Below are 11,121 nucleotides of genomic sequence, written 5' to 3'. Positions count from 1 at the left end.
GAGCCTGCTTCTCCCTCTGCCTGTGTCTCTGCCTTACTCTCTCTCTGTCTGTGTCTCTCATGAATAAATAAATAAAATCTTTAAAAAAAAAAAAGATTTTATTTATCAGAGTACCTGGGTGGCTCAGAGGGTTAAGCATCTGCCTTTACCTTAGATCACAATCCTAGGGTCCTGGAATCAAGCCCCTCATTAGGCTCCCTGCTCAGCTAGAAGTCTGCTTTTCCCTCTGCCCCTCACCTTGGTCATGCTATGGCTCTCTCTTTCTCTCAAATAAATAATTAAAAAATTAAAAAATAAATATTTTATTTATTTATTTTAGAGAGAGTGAGCATAGTGGGGAGGGGAAGGGGGGAGAGAGAAAATCCTTTTTTTTTTTTTAAGATTTTATTTATTTATTCATGAGACACAGAGAGAGAGAGAGAGAAAGAAAGAGAGGGAGGCAGAGACACAGACAGAAGGAGAAGCAGGCTCCATGAAGGGAGCCCGACATGGGACTCGATCCCTGGTCTCCAGGATCACATCCTGGGCTGAAAGTGGTGCTAAACCGCTGAGCCATCTTGGCTGCCCGAGAGAAAATCTTAAGGAGATTCCCTGCTGAGTGCTGGGGCTCAATCTCACAACCTAAGCCAAAATCAAGAGTCAGACATTCAACTTACTAAGCCACCCATGCACCCCCAGACAAATTAGATTTTAAACCAAAGACTATAACAAGAGATGAAGAAGAACATTATATCATAATAAAGAGGTCTATCCAAAAAGAAGATCTAATGATTGTGAATACTTGCGCTCACAACTTGGGGGCACTCAAATATATAAAACAATAAAAACCACAAAGGAACTCATTGATAATAATATAATAGTAGGGGACTTTAACACCCCACATACATCAATGAACAGTTGATTTAAGCAGAAAATCAACAAGGAAACAATGGCTTGAATGATGCACTGGACCAGATGGACTTAACAGATATATTCAGAACATTTCATTCTAAAGCAGCAGAATACATATTCTTTTCAAGCACACATGGGACATTCTCCAAAACAGATCACATTCTGGGTCACAAATCAGGCCTCAACAAGTACAAAAAGATTGAGATCATAGTATGTATATTTTCTAATCACAACACTATGAAACTTGAAGTCAGTCACAAGAAAAATTTGGAAAGACCACAAATACATGAAAGTTAAAGAGCATCCTACTAAAGAATGAATGAATCAACCAGGAAATTAAAGAAAAATTTAAAAATACATGGAAACAAATGATAATGAAAATACAACAGTCTGAAACCTTAGAGATGCAGCAAAAGCAGTCATAAGAGGGAAGTATATAGCATAACTGGCCTACTTCAGGAAGCAAGAAAATCTCAAATACACAACCTAACCCTTATACCTAAAGAAGCTAGAAAAAGAACAAATGAAGCCTAAAGCCATCAGAAGAAAGGAAGTAATAAAGACTAGATCAGAAATAAAAGAAATAGAAACAAATAAACCAAAACAGTAGAACAGATCAATAAAACCAGGAGCTGCTTCTTTGAAAGAACTAATGAAATTGACAACCCCTAGCCAGAGCTATCAAAAAGAAAAAAGAAAGGACATAAGTAAATAAAATCACAATTGAGAGAAGAGAGATCACATCCAACATCACAGAGATACAAAAGAATTATAAGATAATGTTATGAAAAATTATATGCCAACAAATTGGGCAATTTGGAAGAAATGGATAAATTCTTAGAAACATATAAACTACCAAAACTGAAGGGAGAAATAGAAAATTTGAACAGATCGATAACCAGCAAAGAAATTGAGTCAGTAATCAAAAAAGTTCCCTTTTTAAAAACTCTGAGATGCTATTGTGATGAACAAAATTAAAATTTATTTAGAATTACCAGTAATTTCATCATACGCTTCATTATATATTTTCTTAATGGACACTAAAACTAAAATTACCATCACATAGTTATCTGTACAATTTCTGATATTAAAAAAGTTCTAGAGTCAAAAGATTAGTAATGTTGGACTCAGAGCCCCATATTTTTGGTAGGACTGTAACTTAGCCTTTATCTGACTCTCCAGACTTTTTTTTCCCTTCTATCCCTTATACTCCAGCTTCAAGGATATCCTGTTTCCCAGGCTATATTATCTATCTGACACCTTTTTTGGCTATTTCATATTGGAATGCTTCCCCAAGTTCCTTCTTTCTTTCACTACCATTTCTTCATGACTTTTATTTATCATTAGTAACAATGATACAAATTTCTCAGGTACTTATATAATCACAATTATGTTGTTAATATTTAAGAAAATAATTGAAAAGTTTATTATAAAGTGAGTAATGTTTTTACTTTTATTTTTTTTTAAAGATTTTATTTATTTATTCCTGAGAAACACGAGAGAGAGGCAGAGACATAGGCAGAGGGAGAAGCAGGCTCGTCGCAGGGAACCTGATGCAGGACTCCATCCCCGGACCCTGGGATCACAACCTGAGCGGAAGGCAGACGCTCAACCGCTGAACCACCCAGGCGTCCCGAAAGTGAGTAATGCTCACTTTAAATGAAATTTTTAAAAACTATAATGGCATTGAATTATTGGAATCCTACTTTATGCAAGCCTTTATATCATGGATTGTGCGTTAAGTAATTGACTAATTAATCAAATATTCATTGAGTGTGTGCTACGTTCAGATACAATTGTAGGTAGGAGTTGCAGGGCATTCAGAGAGACAGAGGGTTCCCCTGAAACCTCTAGTCTCTTCTTCCTCTTATTTGTGTTACTTTCAAATTTTTCTCATAACAGTTTATTTTGCTGTGACACATCAGCCTCTTACTAGACTTTTAATTGATGTTTTTCTATTAAACTTAAGTACATTTAACAGTGTGGAGGAGGCTGTGTTTTGTTTTGATCTTATTACCATTAGGCTTTCCTCCCCTTTTCCAATGACTGCTCACTTCTTCCCAGTATCTTTGGATTTGTCTGAAACACTTTCTGAATGCTCTCTTAAGGATTTCACCCTTAGGCTTTTTTTTCTTATATTTTTTTTTTAATTTTTTTATTTATTTATGATAGTCACACAGAGAGAGAGAGAGAGAGAGGCAGAGACACAGGCAGAGGGAGAAGCAGGCTCCATGCACCGGGAGCCTGATGTGGGATTCCATCCCGGGTCTCCAGGATCGTGCCCTGGGCCAAAGGCAGGCGCTAAACCGCTGGGCCACCCAGGGATCCCTCTTATATTCTTGAATTATGGAATTTTAGACAGAAAGGGAATTTAGAGATTACCTATCTAAAATTTGATTTTATAGATGAAGATGAAAATCCAGAGAAGTAATGTGACTAGCTCAAAATTATTCTGTTCTACCAGTTAATGGCAGACCTGAGATCAGAATGCAAACTTTCTTCAAGATCCAGCATAAATCTGTCCTCCCTGAGACCTTCTTCCAAGTTACAGGTCAGCTCATATTTTGCCCTTCTGAATTATGAATGAGGTATCTACAAACTGCATCATTTTGGCAATGGTCATAGCGTACAATACTGCTTTACATAATTACTCAATTCCTTCACACTAGTATATCCTAACTGGGCAGTTAGTCATAAACATCACTAAGCACAGATTTTTTATTTTCTCTTTTTAGCAGGTAGCACAGTAGCTAGGAGATAAGATAATGGGCATTAAGTGAATCCACATAGTAGGGATTTAAAAAATATTTTTACTTATTAACTACCTCTTTTCACATATCCTCTTTTTTTTTTTTAAGATTTTATTTATTTATTCATGAGAGAGGCAGAGACACAGGCAGAGGGAGAAGCAGAACTCGATCCAGGACCCTGGGATCATGACCTGAGCCAAAGACAGACACTCAACCACTGAGCCACCCAGGTGCCCTCTTTTCACATATCCTCTTAAAACATAATTATTTTGGGGGCATTTCAGTGTCACAGTTGGTTAAGCATCTGTCTCTTGGTCTTGGCTCAAGTCATGATCTCAGGGTTGTGAGATAGAACCTAGCATGAAGGGCTCCACGCCTAGCATGAAGTTTGCTTAAAACTCCCTCTCCCTCTCCCTCTGCCCCTCCTCCTAGTAAAATAACAAATAAATCTTTAAAAAAAATATAAGTGTTCTTGTTCCTTAACATTTTGGTTGTAAGTCCTTTGTAATTTTTAAAAATCAGACTTAGATTCTTGGCAATCAATGAAAAGACAGTTATGCTTCTGCATAGTCTACTGCAATGTATTTTTTTGAGACTTGGCAGAAAACCCAAGGTTTCTGTCCTATTTTTTGTTTTCTACACTGCACTTCATCTAATCTTCTAGCTCTTGGTGGCTTTCTCTTCTAGACATCGTTCTGTAGAATGACCCAATTAAATGCGGCCCCGTTTAATGTAGTGGAATTTTATGTGAGGCTGGTTTCAAATGATCATCTTGTAATTTTCCAAACCTTTATTTTATTTGTTTATTTTAATTCCCTGGTACAGAGTACTTGCTGCTGATGCTAGTGTGGTATCACAGTAAATCCTCCCTCACTGATGTTCAGGCTGAAGACACAGCTATGAGCAGAGCTAGTCATGTGTCATGTATTGCCCTTTAAGCAGATCCTCGTTTATCCACTGTCTGAGCTTTAAGTAGAAGTTAAAGGCTTTTTTCAACCTACATAGTTTTTCACTAAATCTGTTAGTTTCAGCATGTTGTTTGTGTTGTTTTCAGCAGTGCAATCCCCTGATCTATATCAAGTAAACATGATGATGGATTGAACTCACTTCACTGCTCCCGCTCAGGTGCTCTGTTTTGATTTGTCAGTATCTTAGAGCGGCACGTTGCATGCCAAAACAGAACAGAAGCCAGGGTTTAGAAAAGACCACATTTTCTCCCACAAAAGACCACTTTTTAAAAGCAGGGTAGTGTAGTAAATTTGAAATACTGATATGTTTTGAAATCTGCCTATGAACACTTCCTTATTACATTATACTGGTGTATGCAATATTATTTCTTTTTTTTTTTTTTTTTTTTTTTTTTTTTGCAATATTATTTCTTTTGGCATCTAGACACTGCTGGGATTATTTACTTATTTTTATTTATTTATTCTTTAATTTAAATTGAATTTGCCAACATATAGTATAGCACCCACTGCTTATCATGTCATGTGCCCTTCTTAATCCCTGTCACCCAGTTACCCCATCCTTCCACCCCTCCCCTTCAGCAACCCTCTGTTTGTTTCCCAGAGTTAAGAGTCTCTTATGGTTTGTCTTCCTCTCTGATTTTCCCCCATTCCATTTCCCTTCTTTCCCTTATGGTCCCTTGCACTATTTCTTATATTCCACATATGAGTGAAACCATGCGATAATTCTCTTTCTCCGACTGACTTATTTCATTTAACATAATGCTGGGATTATTTAAAATCCATATTAAAAATTATCAGGGGGCACCTGGGTGGCTTAGTTGGTTAAACGTTTAAACCAGGGTCCTGGGATCAAGTCCTGCATGGGGCTCCCCACTCAGCAGGGAGTCTATGTGTCCCACTCCCTCTGCCCCTCCCCCTGCTCATGCACTCACACTCTTTGTCTCTCAAATGAAAGGATAAAATCTTTTTAAAAAAATTACTGGGACTTTTGAGGTGCCTGGCTGGCTCAGTCTCTTTTTTTTTGTTTTTGTTTTTTTTTTTAATTTTTTATTTATGATAGTCACACACAGATTGAGAGAGAGAGAGAGAGGCAGAGACACAGGCAGAGAAAGAAGCAGGCTCCATGCACCGGGAGCCCGATGTGGGATTCAATCCCGAGTCTCCAGGATCGCGCCCTGAGCCAAAGGCAGGCGCCAAACCGCTGCGCCACCCAGGGATCCCCTGGCTCAATCTCTAGAGCATGCAACTGTTGATCTTGGGATGATGAGTTTAAGCCCCATATATGGAGTAGAGTTTACTTAAAAAAATTGTTGAGACTTTAAAGAAAATCTGTTAATTTCTGTAGCCAAGTAACTTATTTCAAATGGTGACTAGGGGACTCTCTATACACACTGTGCTATTTCATGCCTTCATGCCTTGGTACATTCTATTCCTCTTTTTTTTTTTTTCTTTTCCTATTCTTCTTTCCTCAAAAGAACTCCCTTTTCATTCTCTAAGTCCTTTATGATCTTATTTGAATGTCTCTTCCTGAGCTGTTTCAATGTTGTGCCCGTACTACACCTAACTTACATGTCTGATATTACACTTGTTTTACTTATATTATAGCTGTTAGTTTATGTATTTATCACCCTGTTAGACTGTGAAATCCTTAAGGATAAAGACTTTGTTTTATTTATCTTCCCATCATCTAATGCTGTGGCTGGTATATATTATGTTTGATGAATGAATAAAAAATATCTATTTCCCCTGGATGTAGCCAACTCATCCTTAGTTTCTCTACCACGTGTAAGAAAAATCCTAAAAAGGGTTGCCTGGTTGGCTCAGTGGTTGAGTGTCTGCCTTCAGCTCAGGGTGTGATCCCAGAGTCCCAGGATTGAGTCCCACATTGGGCTCCCTGCATGGAGCCTGCTTCTCCCTCTGCCTGTGTCTCTGCCTCTCTCTTTCTCTCTCTGTGTGACTATCATAAATAAATAAAAAAAATTTAAAAAAATATTTAAAAAATGAAATATTAAACACACATTTAGTGACCTGCTTTTTCACTTAACAACATCTTATAAGCAAGTTTCTGTGTTGATAAATTTTAGCACTATATATTCAGTTAGGGTAAATGCATAGGAAGATGCACCATACTTTATTTAAACAGTCTCCATAGGTACACACTAAGTATTTTAGGTAAATTCTTATGGTTGCATGAAACAAAGACACTCCTCCCACACCCAGGGCACTTAAAAAAAACATAAATAAGGGGGCACCTGGGTGGCTCAGGGGTTGAGCATCTGTCTTTGGCTCAGGTCATGATCCCAGGATCTGGGATCGAGTCCCACATCGGCCTCCCTGTGAGGAGCCTGCTTCTCCCTCTGCCTGTCTCTGTCTCTCTCTTTCTCTCTCCCTCTCTGTCTCTCATGAATAAATAAATAAAATCTTTAAACAAACAAACAAACAAACAAACAAGAAAAACATAAATAGGACCCACTCAGATTGTCTCAAAGAAAAGGAGGTTGTATTGTAAGGATGTATATATAGGCTAGAACTGGAACTAGGGGACATCTGGATGGCTCAGCAGTTGAGCGTCTGCCTCCATCTCAGGGGATGATCCTGGAGTCCTGGGATCAGGTCCCACATTGGGCTCCCTGTATGAAGCCTGCTTCTCCTCCCTCTGCCTATTTCTCTGCCTCTCTGTGTGTGTCTTTTGTGAATAAATAAATAAAATCTTTTTAAAAAATTAGAACTGGAACTAGAAATCTATCAGGAATCAAGCTCTGGTAACCAGTTACTCTTTCTGCTGCTGCTGTTTCTCCTCTTTCTTCATGTCTCCCTAATACTCCCTTCCTAGAGCATTTGCTTACACTAACCCTCCACTCACACATAGTTTTGACTTGGCTTACTTCAGATTCATAATTTATGACATTCTTTCAGTTACTCTTCCTACTTCTCAGTCTATACAGGTTCAAGTATTTTCATCCCACACGCAGATGACCTTGTCCACTCTACTTGGTATCCTCTGGGTATAGAAACTAGAGAAGAAGTGGCAAGAATGTTGAAGAGATGAATGAGATGAAGAGATAATGATGAAGATGAAGAGATGAAGAGATAAATGAATGTTAGATCATGAAGAAGCCCCTACCAATTGGGTCTGGATTTCTAGCTAAGTGTGATTGTGCTTGTGCTTACAAGTCTATAGAAGGCAGGAAGACCAGTTAGGAGACTGCTGTAATAATTCAGGTAAGAATTATTAGTGGCAAGGAAACAGTTTTTATTTATTTTTATTTATTTATTTATTTATTTATTTATTTATTTATTTATTTATTTATTTTTAAGGAAACAGTTTTTAATTTGGACAACCAGATCTATACTGAGCCCATTCACTGAAATAGGGAACCCAGGAGAAGTGATCAGAAGTTTCTTTGTAGAGCACCTGGGTGGCTCAGTTGGTAAGCATCTGCCTTTGATCCAGGTCATGATCCTGGGGTTCTGAGATTGAGCCCCACGTCATCTGGCTCCCTGCTCAGTGGGGAGTCTGCTTCTCCTTCTCTCTCTGCCCTCCCCCCTGCTCATGTGCACACACTCTCTCTCAATAAATAAAAAAAATTTGGGGGGGATCCCTGGGTGGCGCAGCGGTTTGGCGCCTTGCCTGCCTTTGGCCCAGGGCGCGATCCTGGCAGACCCGGGATCGAATCCCACATCGGGCTCTTGGTGCATGGAGCCTGCTTCTCCCTCTGCCTGTGTCTCTGCCTCTCTCTCTCTCTGTGACTATCCTAAATAAAAAAAAAAAAAATTAAAAAAAAATTTTTTTTAAATAAATAAATAAATTTTTTAAAACTTAAAAAAGAATTTCTTTGTAAATGAATTTAGTAATTTCTATAACTACAGTTTTTGCAGTTATAGAGAAAAACTGCACATCACTTCATTCAGTCCTTGAAGATTTTCACCTGACAACCTCAGATCTTTCTACTCTCTCAAATATAAACAAGAACTGTGTGGGGATGTAGTTGTCTTGAGTCTTCAGCCATACAGCTAACATATTCTTCTGGCTTTATCCTCTATATAATGAAATCAATTTTCTTGACTGAATACCATGTCATGGCTTTCACTTCCTCCTGCCAATGTGTAAGAAATATGTAAGAAAAAATACTAAGATATCTTTTGATAACCTGTTTGTAAAGTGTCATCCATCTCTATGCCCCTTTTTCCCTTTTCTTTTTCCCCCTTTGGGAAGTTGTTTTGGAGGAAACATCTGTCTAAACTATTCTTCACTTCTAGAAAATATTAAGATGTCTGATTGATGCTTTAGAAAATGAATTCCTTGGGGGAAAAAAAAAAACAAGATTCTTGGCTTAGTCAGCTAGATTTGTGATAAGACACAACCATTCCCTTGGTTAACGGTAGAATAGTAGGTAAGGCCTGGAAAGTTTTATCATACCTGGTGCTATTTGTACCCTGACCTGCCTTTTATTTCCCAAGAAAGAACCTATCCAAGCAAGACATATGTGCAACTTCACGGAGCATGCTTGGAGCAGACCTCTCTCCAATACCTTTCTTCCTTTTCCACTAGGGGATAATTTTTGAGTGGGAGAAAATTAAGAATTTACTAACTTGAAACGTTGCTTGTTAGGATACATGTTTTATTTTATTTTATTTTTATTTTTTAGGATACATGTTTTAGCTATAGTATTACTTATCTATAAATTTGGCTAAAGTAGCAGGACCTGACCCATCTCACTTAAACCCATTGAACTATTTCCCCCAGACACTATCCAAGAATTAGCAAAGATTTATCTCTTGCTTGGAATTAAAGATTATTTATTTTTAAAAAAGATTGTTTATATATCCTAGATGAGAGTTCTTCTAAATGGCTACATAGAAATACCATTTTTGTGGGGTGCTCATAAGAAAGAAGGGGAGGTGGTCCGTGGAGAAAATCATTTTGGGAAGCACTTCATTCTCTACTTTCCACTTAAAGATTCACAAATTACATTAAGATATTAAGAGCTATATGAGAAGTTCTGTAATAAAGAAACATTTTGACTTTTTTGACAGTTTTATTGAAATATAATTTACATTACATAAAGTTTATAATTTATTTTTTTAAGTTTATAATTTAAAGTGTATAATTCAATGATTTTGTGTGTATTTACAGAGTTTTACAACCATCAGCACTTTCTTTGTTTTTTTTTAAAGATATTATATATTTATTCATGAGAGACACACAGAGAAAGGCAGAGGGAGAAGCAGGCTCCCCATGGGGAGCCCGATGCAGGACTTGATCCTAGAACCCCACGATCATGACCTGAGCCAAAGGCAGATGCTCAACCACTGAGCCACCCAGGTGCCCCCCATCAGCACTTTCTAATTCCATATTATCTTCATTATCCCAAAAAGAAGCCTATAAGCAGTCACTCCCCATTCTACCTCACCTCTCCTTTTTTTTCCTATAGATTTGCCTATTCTGGATATTTTATATAAACCAACTCATACAGTATTTAGTCTTTTGTGATTGTCTTCTTTCACTCAGTATAATGTGTTTGAGGTTCATTCACGTTTGTGGCATATATATCGGTGTTTCACTAATTTTTAATTGCCAAATAATATTCCAATGTATAGCTTTGCCACATTATGTTTACGTTTATTATGAACTTTTAGTTTGTTTCCATTTTTTGACTATTATGACTAATGCTGCTCTGAGCATTCATGTGCAAGAAAACATGTAAACCTTGCAGGTGTTGAGTAGCAGGCTGAGGCTGCTATATGGACACATATAGCACACATAAACTTATGGACACAGACCTATAAGTATGTGGACATCATAAACTATCCCTTAGAGAGCCAAGTTTCACTGGGAAAATATTGTATTAGCTTATGCTTAGGTTGTTCCTTTTGCTCAAAATAACGCATATAAATGATATCAAAAGAAAGAGAACACAGCAGATATACTACAATGTTACAAAAATGTTTGCATGCTTACTACTTTGTAAAATTTCTAGTAGAGAAGAAAGGAAATTTACCTTTTAGTGTACCAAATAAGAAGGGTAAAGGAGGGCAGCCCCAGTGGCTTAGTGGTTTAGCGCTGCCTTCAGCCCAGGGTGTGATCCTGGAGACACTGGATCGTGTCCCACATGGGGCTCCCAGAATGGAGCTTGCTTTTCCCTCTGTCTCTTTCTCTCTCTCTGTGTGTGTCTCTAATAAATAAATTAAAAATCTTAAAAAAAAAAAAAAAGAAGAAGGGAAAAGTAGTTACTGCATGTCTTCCACTGACAATCTTGATTAAAAGAGAAGAAGGCTAGTTACCTGGGAGGCAGGGAGCTGTTACCAGGCCATGTCTTAAGGGCAGAGTGGAGTCAATCTCGTTTGGCTTAAAACTTGAACAAAATTCCAGGAGCAAGATCACCAGGAGTAGGAGACTGATCAACCAGTGCAGATAATATCTGGTACTTACTTAATGTTATCTTGAGTTAAAAATAAGGGGAGTATGTTGAAAAACCATTTTAAAGATATGGTTTAAAGCTCTCTTAAAC

The 11,121-nt window shown here is 37.7% G+C and overlaps 1 long non-coding RNA gene across 1 annotated transcript; it reads left to right on the top strand.

The window, feature by feature from the left end:
* Positions 1–3,302: 3,302 nt before the first annotated feature.
* Positions 3,303–8,141, top strand: LOC111093393. The gene is made up of 3 exons (XR_005381342.1): positions 3,303–3,442; positions 7,546–7,831; positions 7,928–8,141. It is a non-coding gene; the product is annotated as an uncharacterized LOC111093393 (long non-coding RNA).
* The last annotated feature ends 2,980 nt before the right edge of the window (positions 8,142–11,121 follow it).

This window comes from Canis lupus, chromosome 30, assembly GCF_011100685.1.
Source record: "Canis lupus familiaris isolate Mischka breed German Shepherd chromosome 30, alternate assembly UU_Cfam_GSD_1.0, whole genome shotgun sequence".
In the NCBI taxonomy this organism is placed as follows: domain Eukaryota; kingdom Metazoa; phylum Chordata; class Mammalia; order Carnivora; family Canidae; genus Canis; species Canis lupus.
This window is presented reverse-complemented; position numbering and strand designations above follow the sequence as displayed.